The sequence below is a fragment of the Scardinius erythrophthalmus genome, assembly GCF_964197995.2.
Source record: "Scardinius erythrophthalmus genome assembly, chromosome: 22".
Lineage (NCBI taxonomy): Eukaryota > Metazoa > Chordata > Actinopteri > Cypriniformes > Leuciscidae > Scardinius > Scardinius erythrophthalmus.
Genome location: NC_138242.1, coordinates 6,525,179 through 6,536,451, shown reverse-complemented (window position 1 = coordinate 6,536,451; position 11,273 = coordinate 6,525,179). Strand labels below are relative to the sequence as shown.

Here is an 11,273-nt window from a genome sequence, read left to right as displayed (position 1 = left end):
ACGTATTTTATAATGTTAACTTCAAATAATACTGGAAAGAGTCTCAGGTTACTCATGTAACCATGATTCCCTGAGAAAGGGAACGAGACACTGCATGTTGCTGACATGCTTCGGGCATACCTGGTCATGTCTCCTTCCAACAAAAATACTGATGACGTGTACTGTAGGTGCCCTTTTATACTCACGGTTGCACTAGACTGATGTTGCATTTGATACACATATTTCAGATATAGTCATGCCAGAGGCATCCCCCAAAGTGTCTTTGGATGCAGTCTCTCATTCCCTTTCTCAGGGAACTATGGTTGCATGTGTAACCTGAGACGTTATCCTTAAAGTTACAAAAGTGATTCAGTGAGAGATTTGTGTGTTTTGTTGTTTGATTAACAATGACACACAGACTGCAGCAGAAATATACTACAGCTGCTGTCACTTTTAAGACCGAATGCATGGATCTAATAGGCCACTGATGCGTGTTTTCGTTCTCAACTATTTATATTAACTTAAGACATAACCAAATGTTTAAGAGGATTCTATCAAAACCAAGCATTTTGACACATAAGTGTGCATATTTGACCATTCAAACACAAGGAAACAAAAATAATTCAGTTCAGACTGGAAGACTTGAATTGGGTGTGTCTGGTGAGAGAGACACACTCAATGTGCAGTGGTGTCCCCGTCCCCAGTTTGAGAAACACTGCACTATGATACTTTAAAAGTGATTTGAAATTAACATAGTATTGTGTAAGGAATCATATGAAAATGTCATTTTAATTTAAGATTCTAATTTGTGTGAAAACGAACCTTTTTATGTTTTTATTGTTTGGCATTTTACTCTTTCTAGAGTTCATTTCAGTTCTGGAGAGAATTCAAACAGCCTGCGCTCACTCAATCAATGAATTGTTGTCAAGTCAGAGGGTGGGGGAGGGGTGCATTATTATAATTGAGTAAACTTACTCAATTTCTTAAGAGTGTGTTAAATATATTAATAATATTGATTTAAATTAAGTAATATGTGTGGTTCTTGAAACAGATCAGTTTAATTCTCCTTTCTCAAATATGTCGATAGAAAATTCACAAATATATTAAGTGTATTATAAATAAATAATTGGTTAGTCAAATACTAAATTATTTTAGTGAAAAAAAAGGAAACACTTAAATATAACTAAACTTTAGACAAAATTTTGGTATGCTGAATTCAAACCATCAAGTAAATGACATTTAGAGATTTTGAGTTAATGAAGTTAATTATTACTGTATTTACTATGCCACTGAATTATTTTTTAAAGTGTATAGGTTTTAAATGTACTTAAATGTTATTAATGCCTGTGATGGAAAAGCTGAATATTTAGCAAATATGAAAAACTGATTTTGCTGCTTAATATTTTGCTTCTTTGATGAATAAAAGTTCAAAAGAACAGTATTTATATAAAATAAACATTTAAGTAACATTTTAAATGTATTTTCTGTCTCTTTTGATCAATTTAATCTATCTTGCCGAATAAAAATATTTAATTCGTAAAAAAAAAAAAAAAAAAATCGTACCAACCCCAAACTTTTAAACACTAGTAAATAAGCTCTATACACATATGAATAGATGCATAATATTTCATGTTCTTCACTCACATTTGTTGTCTCCCTGGTAAACAAATTCACTTTATAATTAGCAAAATTCCTTGATGTTGTAGAAATGACATAACAAATTGTGAAATAGTCTTAATTTTTAAAATGAAAAAAATATTTTCACACAATAAATATTGAAAAAGTTTGTGTTTATTTCACTCTTTGGTAAGATCATCATATAATATAGTTTAACAATAATTTATAGAGTTACAAAATGAATAAGGCAATGGAAAAAAAGTAAAATTAAATGTGACCTTGATATAACAAAAATAAACTTAAAGTGTTAAAAAAAAAAAAAAAAACACCAATCCCTAGCACATTAAAATACCTGACACTGCAGAAAGATTTGAGTACGGAATTTACATTGCATAATTTTTTTCTGTAATTAATCACACTAAATTAACAGCCCCAGCAGAAAAGACAAGAGGAGGATTCATGCTAATGCCAGTCTTGTATGCTGGTCATGCCCTCCGATGGCACTCACGCATATAGTGGCGCATAATGCGATACACCTCGTATCTCAGAATCATGTAGACCGACCACCCAGGTGCTTCTACAACCTCAGCTGAGCTAAAAAACTAATGTTTTACTGCTTAGTCATTTGGCAGTGTTCCTGATAACAGCGTGTTTCAGAGTTAAACTAAATCTTCCTGTGGCACCGGTGTCATGGTGGACACCCTAATCAGCATGCAAGGCATGGCGCCAGAGATGTTGAGTTCAAACTAAATTAAACTCATCTCAGCTCACTGAGTGGCTTAAAATGGGATTTGGTGCTCAAATGTGATCTGAATCTGAGGCTAGAAAGAAATGTTACGTATCTTTCATTCAGGGGATAACAATTTCTTAGCTGTTTAATTTGATTAGTTTCGAAGCCCTCCACTGAGCTCTCTGTAAACAAGAATACATTGAAGATATTAGTATTCAGATGGAATCATTGCATCTTGAGCATCACAATGACACTATTTATTCCACAACTCACTATAGATTCCCTGGCACTGCGGTCTGGTCAGTATATAATGACACTTACAGCTTGGCTTTACTGCCTTGGATGGTTTCCTTGACAACTGTGCATTTTATAGACCTAATGTTTGGATAGAGAAGCTCAATGTATGTTGGACGGTAATTGATGCCAAGAAGTCAATCATACCTTTTCACGGCGAGGACTTTTGCCATTCAGCAATGAACAAAAAGCTTGTCAAACGTCAGGGAAGACCAAACTCTTAGCCTATGGTGACTATAGTGAGACAATACCTTTAACTGAGGCTCATTGCTTCCTCGCCAAACAGGAACTGGTGAGTTTTAGGCAATGCTAGAGGCGCCAAACGTTTAGTCTGGAAAGCACTTGTGATGCAAGTAAAGTGTGTCCCTAGGCCCTTGCTGTAAACGAATGGCTGCGTCCGAAACCACATACTTCCCTACTATATAGTAGGGAGAAAGCAGTAGGCGAGCGAATAAACTATGTCCAAATCCTTAGTATCCATAAAAGAGTAGGTGAGAATTACCTGGGTGACATACTAATTCTCGTGAGATTCGGACGTGCGTATACTAATAGTGCATCCGAATATTCCTACTTTCCTACTATATAGTAGGAGAAAAGAGTACGTGAAAGGAGTTGTATGTCCGAAACCTCAGTACTCATAAAAGAGTAGGCGAGATGTTCCCGGATGGCTTACTGCTTCAGTTCAGATTCTGAAGAGCTTGTAGATCGATGTTTTTCTGTCCCAGGAGGCCAAGGGAGAGGATACGTCATCAAACATAGCGGAGATCAGCGACGCGGGTGTTTTCAAATGTGAGTAAACACGGCTCCTTGTGTTAAAATCGCATGTGATGAACTACGACGACAAAATAGTATAGTTGTGATTTTACTGTAAAAACACGTTTTATTATGTATAGCTAACAGGGGAGCTCCAGTAAGCACACGTATGTCTCTAAATTGGATTTACATTAACCATATACATCTTAAAGACGCTTATTTTAAATGTCTTTTAACATCTGACAGGAACATCGTCGATAAGTATCGCAGATGAGCACATCACAACATGAAATAGATATCTGAGTGAGTGATGTACGTGTCCTATTGTGTAGGAGAATTTACTGTTGTCAACACTGCTTATATTACATGATAAACAACTCTACATAAAGTAACTAAACATACGTTATCTATTTTATTTGTCCATTGCTGTTGATAAATTGAGGAACATTTATGTTGCATAAAAAGTAAGTTAACACATCAGCATCGACCTCAATATGTAAATGTTTATTGAGCTCATAAAACACAGAGGTAACTTGAATCTTGTCTGGATGTTACAGGAACAGATTGTTTATCTGTGGAGAGTGGCTCATGAAGGCTTTGAGTGAGTATACTACAGAAATTAATTTAAAAACAAATATATTTAAATCTTAAGTTGTAGTTTATTTTAATTATTGTAATTTCACACAGAGTTATTACAGCAATTTTCTGATTCTTGATTTCTTTGCAATTGCTGCAGAGCGTTTGTGTGGTGGAGCAGAGGATGCAAGGCAGGGTGATGGCGGCATTTGTGGGGGGAAAAAAGGAAAGCCTGAAATAAAAATAAAAAGTAATATAATTTTGTTACTTGTAATACATTATGTACATAATGACATTGTGCTGTTAACATGTCTGTTCATTATTATTTTTTGTGCATTTTTGTAGGATTCTGAAATTTCTGCAGACTGTTATATCATCAACACTGTCTGAGTATGAGGAGCCCAGAGCTGAATCCTGGAAATGGTGCCATGGATGAGACCCTCCATCACTCCACCGGCCCTTATTGTCTCAGATTGTGAAGCACAGCGCAGCAAGCAACAACCATAAAAAAAAACAAAAAAAAAAAAACATAGGGCTCTACATAGGGCTGTCGAGTTACTGAAGTTAGTGCGCCTGTCGCTCATATCATTTTGATATTGCAAAACTTAATAATTACAAAAAGATCAGGGAAAGATACCATGGTTGTATCTTTCGACAATGAACAATCATAATGAAAAAAAAAACAAAACAAAAAAAAACCATCAAAAACTATGGGTTTGCGTACATCATAATATAAGATTATATACACGGGAAAAAAGCACAATGACGAGGATAAATATATTTGAATAATTCATCATAATACATAAATAAAATGCATTTTTTGTTTGCTATTTATAAGCCTGAGGGATAAAATGAGAGATAAATTCAACAAGCAAAAGAGGAAAACAATGGAGATTTAATTGACTTTTGTTTGTGGGCGAACATTTTTGCATATAAAATAAAGAAATTTAACAACATATTCAAGAGATGACGATTTGGGAGTTTCGTAATAAAAAAATATATCTTTAAGTATAAAACTGTCGGTCACATTGGTGGGTTAAAAATATAAGAACTTAAATCAACCCATAATTTATTGGTTATACTACAATCACAAAATAAATGGGCAGCTGTTTCTTCAAGACTACAAAATGAGCAAGTTTCGTCAATATCAAGATATTTACAGATAGAAGATTTAAACCTGTCGCTCATATCTTTTAAGTTGTTGCGCTTGTGATAACGTCAACATGGCGGATGATGTACGGCTCGCATTCATACTTAACGAGATCAGGCTATAAAGTACCTACTCTTTTAGCGCTCGTTAAGTAAGTACTTATAGAAATTAAGTACCTACTCAGTAAGTATGCGGTTTCTCAGCCAAAGAGCTTTTGTTACTGATAAAACTCTGAGACAGATCAAGGCTGAAAGCCTCAACAAGACTAGAACAACAAATCAGGGTCCTGTCGGTTTGTGTTTGCCCTGGGACTCTACATGCTGTATATTACAGCATTATTCTGTAGCTCCACAGGGGGCTTTGGTGGAAAAAAACACTCAGTGGTTTTTGAAATCACCTCCATAGGTTTAGAGATAGCTGGCCAGTGGCCATGTAAAAGTGGACCAAAGTGCAGATTTTGCCACAGTGTATTAGATGAAGACCCTGCATTGAAATGGCCAGAGACAGCAGGGGTGCATGTTTTTGTCTGGTTTAGTCTCCGGTCAGCAGGGCAGATTCTCTATGACATTTCTCTGAGATTCAGTTTGCTCTCCAAAGCAGAAGACCAGACTTTGAGTATTCTGGGAGAATGAGGCTGTAATACATCATGTTCTGGTTGGTTAGTGGCTTGACATTTTCTAACACGCATGTCTACTGTCTTGTAATGCTCTGTGATTTATTTCCCGGGATGAGAATGGACTGCACGGCTTGGAACAAACAATACTATTGTGATTATTTTTTGACAAATATTGCAGCTCCAATTTGTACTGCATTATAGTAAACATTTAACACCTCATGTTTCTGCTGCCAAGATATTGAGGATTAAAGAACAAAAATACCAACTATCACACTAAAACAGTTCTCATCCAAAGCGTTTGCCTATGTTCTGCTGCCAGTAAAAACAGTTACCCCCTTGTGTTCATGTTTAGAATTGTTATCTTTGCATTCACATTGATTTTTGCCAAAGCTACTTTTCATTCCCTTTTTTTTTTTTAGAAAAGAAGTTGAAGAGAGTCAAATTATTCTTATTCTTATAATTAGTAGAAGTATTACTGCTACTACAATTTGGCCATGTACACACTGAAGTTTCAGGGGTGACAACCGCATTTAAATATGGGAGTGAATCCCCTAAATGATCATTATGTGTGTGTGTGGAACATGACTCACTTATCAAATAGCGATAATTGACAGCATGGTAACTATAGCAAAGTTCTGGCGTCCCGGCATTTGGTGTCCGCTATTTTTGCCAAAAGAAAAATTATAGTGACCAAAGACTCATAATGTTCTAGTCTGGCTTTCACCAGACCAAGCTCAATCTTTTTAAGATTGAACATTAGTCTGGGGAGTCTCTGTATTTTCTACTGCACAAGAGGCGTGATCAACGGGCATTTTTCAAATGACTCTGTATGCAATTGGACAGTCCTTCAACCAATCAGACCAACGATCCGGGTGACGTACTTTGCAGAGCGACGCGAAAACTTCAGGCAGGAAACGTGTCAACAAACGTGTTGGTTTGTAGCATTGATCAGCGGTTTGCAGAAGTAGCAATGGCATCGAGCGATTTTTGCAGGTTGTGCAAAAAAAACATGAAAGTGAGTGGTATTTACACCCACTCGAGCGATTTGTTTGCTAAACTAAAGAAGCCATTGAGCATCGTCGAGAGGTTAAAAGGAATTGGATTGACGGTCGTGCTTCTCTATCGTCATCGTGTTAAACTCGCCAATAGCGCCAAGTGGATAAGCCAGTTTGTGATTGGTCCCCGCAGATTTGTAACAGAAGCAGGATAGAAAAATGTACAGGTTTCCAGCCTGAGCTGCAGGGCGAAATCAAATCGCCGGCAGATCGGGCTGGGTTTACCAGGTCTAATAATGTTCTGCAATTTTAACTAAACCATCAATTACAGAGGTGTCATGTTTTGTTTGTTTGTAAGGCTGCTTCACAGAGCGCGCGCTTGAAATGTTGCCATGTCTGCATACTTAAGAGAGACACATCTCTGATGCTCATTTAAATACGTTATTAACAACTAGTTGTTCAGTTCGGTTACATACACACAGCATAGAGTTTTGCGAAATGCAGTTGTCAATACATGCATTTATCGGGAGTTAATTCGGTTGTAGAATGCTGTTGTCACTCCCATAAATTACTGAACTGTGTGTGTACAGAAAAGGATTAAGCACTACAAGGTGAACTGACAATCGAATTTAACTGCAGAGTGTACGTTTGACACTGGCTTGGGAAATAAGTCACCTAGTCTGCTGTTTAATGACCATCCATAATGTCCAGCCTTATTTAACGAACAACCTTGTAAATGTAATGCTAGATATTGACTTAGTAACTAGCAGATTCACTGATGTTAAATAAAAAAGCAATGTAGAGAAATGTGAGAGAAGGGTTGAGAATTTGTGAATGCGCTGGAGGGTAGTGAGCTAATCCCATCAAATAAGGGAAGCAGAATAAATCCATGTCAAACATAACCAATTAGCAAGCAGATAAGGACTGCATGCTTCGCAGTGACAGAAACAGCACTGTTAAAGATGCTGCAGGTATATTTGTCTCCATGAGTGACTGCGTCTCACTTCAGTTTCAAAGTTAACTTCCTTGAGCCTCATGACATTATTTGCTTCATCAATCATTGTGATGCTAGCTAGCTGGGGACATGCAATATTAAAATGTTTTCTAGAAGTGGGAAAATGAGCTGGGAAAGTCCTGGAGGGAATTTGTTTGGCAATGTCTCATAGTAAAATCTAACTCGACTTTTATATTCTTAATATTTTAATCTGATTGCAAGTTCTTGGCTTAGAAGGATTGGGAAGCATTGGAAATGCGAATCGGATGGTGCGCATAGTGAATTTACTTGACATCAGGAATGTTTGGATTATTTAAAGTTATCAGATATTTTGCCATCGACTGGAGCAAGTATCTTCCATTCTTAATATTGTGGTAAATGCTATGTTTTGAGTTACATACATGTTGCCTAAAGGGAAACATGTGGGAAAGTGCATACAACTTAACAACACAACTCTCTCACCTCCTCCGACATGCAACACATTATCACCAATATTTCTTATAAAAGAGTATCTGTTTGTCATTGAATCCCCCAGAAAGAGTCTCTAAGTTAACGCTGCATATTTGAGCAGAAAGAGAAGTTGAAAAAACGGCAGATCCACCATGCTAGATCAGCCATTTGTTATGAACCTCAAGGTCAAACGCAGAGCTGTTGCTGTCTGAGCGCTGAGACTGCCAGGGGAGGAAACTGACTGCAGAAGTGAGGAACTGTTGGAAGATAAAAAAATAAAATAAAAAAAAAAACACAGGGCATATATATATATAAACCAAACCAAAACCCAGAGAGCTGCTACCATATACAGCATTTAAGGCATCAGAAGTGTGCCTCCCCAAAAGGAGGCAGCAATTATGTTGCTTCACATGGCTAAATTCAAATGTAGCACTGCATGCTACTCTACCAGAGAGGGTAATCAGAATGCATTATGCACAGTGAAACAAATGAATAAATGGGCTATTGATAGAGATGGTGCCTGATCCACCATGGACCCTATCGGCCAGTAACATCCCGACCACTGGACCAGTCTCGGAGTGGACGTGTTCACGTTATTAAATGGGTAATAATGTATTGTTAATGTTACACAAACCACGTTCCCGTTCACCATCCCTGAGTCTGAGAGGTGCCTTAAAAAAAAATCAGCATCCTTAGAAACGAATTGTTTCAAAACAATACTTTTTGTAATTTGGAGGCACTACTGGGACACAAGTGATAAACTTTAGCTTAAAGTAACTAAATTTGTTTAAAAACTGTTGTTCCTGCTACAATGAAAACTAATAACATTTTGACTCAACAAATGTATTACAACAAATGATACGTAAATGCATAATCAACGGCAACCCAGTGAAGCGGAGGCCACAACAGAAAAACCTCCTTCCCTTGATTATATTTCATTATAGTCTGTTTGTTATTTGTTATTATCTGGCAATTTTCCCATTTAATTGTCTGATTAGAAATATCAGCAGATGCCCACCTAAAACATTGCCACTATCATTATGCAAAGTTGTCACTAATTATTAATTCTGCATCAATTCTGGATTTTTTTTTTTTGTAATTATGGAGATGAATGAAAATATTCCATCTGATGAAATGATAATTACCTGCAGGCGTGTGTAAAGTCATCGTTTTCTCTCTGTCCAGGGTTAATATTATCAGGGTGCATTACGCCCCTTCTGCCCATTAGCTCGCCTTTGTGTTTTATGGGTATTTTTAAATGAAACACCTACAGTACCGGACCAGACACTTATCTCAGCTTGTATACACAATGTCATAACGCCTGTCATGAGGAGCAATGTGCTTTCATTTTCCTGGGAGGTTAATGGGGGTAGGTGTGATTCATTAGTGTGTTGAGAATACACCGACATGGATAACACATGCAAAAAATAACAGACACGCTATAGAGAAAGCTGTATTTGAAATGATGTATAAAGAGATTCTGGGAGATAAAAGAGAATCATCTCTATCTAATCCAAATGGACTGAGGGAAATACATAAAGCTAGGAGATGTATATCTTCCCTGTAGTTTACACAAACTTTATTTTATATAAACGGACACAAGCAGACCACCAAAGAAATGGCAAATGTCAGACAGTTTAAAAGGCTTCATTTGATCAGGGTTTTCGGGGGATTAAGCCCAAACACAGTTGAGGAGGGAGGTCCTGTCCATTTGAAGTACTTTAAGATTCTCAGATATTGTTTGGAAGATCCTGATTTATTAGTCTTTTCACAAAAGGCTCAGAAATGTAAAATGTAAGCTTAAAAAAAATAAAAACATAAAAATAATATTTAATAAAAAATCTTAGTCTTATTGAGGAAAGTGCTTTGAAACTGTAGTTAAGTCAAACTGCTTTGTAAAGGCCCTTTCACACTGGACGCGATTTTTACGCACGAATAATTCGCGCAATGGTTTTATTTTTTGATCAGCTGTTTGTGTAATGAGTGCTTTCATACTGAACGTGAATGTGCTGCGGCGAAAAAACGACATTTTTTTTTTCGTTTCGATGTCGTTTTTTTCTTTTCTTTTACGGCGACAGAAAAGACTTCAGCCAATCATATACTACAAGGACAATGATTGTGTGGCGTAGCATTGCCAACCAACTCGGTTATCACGACTGTGAGTATGTTGTGTGATAGTTTTAGTTGTTGTATAGTCCTGTGCTGTGTAGGCTAGCAGGCTAAACTACATTTGGGATAGAAAGCTAATCGTCAAAGATAGAGATAGAGACCGTGTTTACGCGGCTCATGTGATGGGTTTTGACGCGAACTATTCGCACACGAACTATTCGCTTTTTCGTTACGCATCCGGTGTGAAAGGGCCTTAAAAGTAAATAATTTAAGGAGAAATATAGCCTATCATGTTGGTTAATGTTCAGATAGTGTAGCGTAGCCAGACTTTCAGAATGGCAGCAGAAGGTCTGGACTCCCAACATGCAAATCAACCAATCAAAGTTTGTTTTGTTTTGGAAAATAATTATTCAAAATATTCAATAATTCTAATATTTCTATAAATTCTGCAAGCTTTTATTTTTTGGGGAGTACGGGTGAAATGCTGTAACTATCCCCAGCAAATTTGAAAATGATACGGTTATGTACATAAAGTAAACCTAGTGCACATTGTGCTCCCAAAATGCTTGTTAAGTTCACAGAGATGGAGCTGGTGAGAAGCAGCATTTAATGTGAACCGAGGCATTCTGAAAAACTGTAAGCTGCTCACGTGTAACACAGTGAAACACACCACAGACTGTTTACTTAATTAATTTGCAGCCTTTGATTTGATAAGGGCACTAAGCTATACCACAATTTCAGTTTTATTTCGATTAATGCTGCTGCCACATTTGTTTATTTTCATTTTACAGTTAGCCATTTCATCAATGCACAGACCTCTTGCAGTTCCCTCCCAAACCCCGAGGGCTCTCAAACCCCATTTGGGGAAAAAAAAAAACCTAATTTACATAGTGATAAATAGCACAACTTTAATCATTTATATTAATTGTCCGTATGAAGCATTTCACCTTAATGAATCGGCTTTCCAATCCATATGAGAGACAGAGAATTCTTTATTACCTCAGTTCAGA

At 36.9% G+C, this 11,273-nt stretch overlaps 1 long non-coding RNA gene across 1 annotated transcript; it reads left to right on the top strand.

Annotated features, from left to right (window-relative positions):
* The first annotated feature begins 3,619 nt into the window (after positions 1-3,619).
* LOC308682396 lies at positions 3,620-4,156 on the top strand. The gene is made up of 3 exons (XR_014029140.1): positions 3,620-3,676; positions 3,931-3,974; positions 4,110-4,156. It is a non-coding gene; the product is annotated as an uncharacterized lncRNA (long non-coding RNA).
* The last annotated feature ends 7,117 nt before the right edge of the window (positions 4,157-11,273 follow it).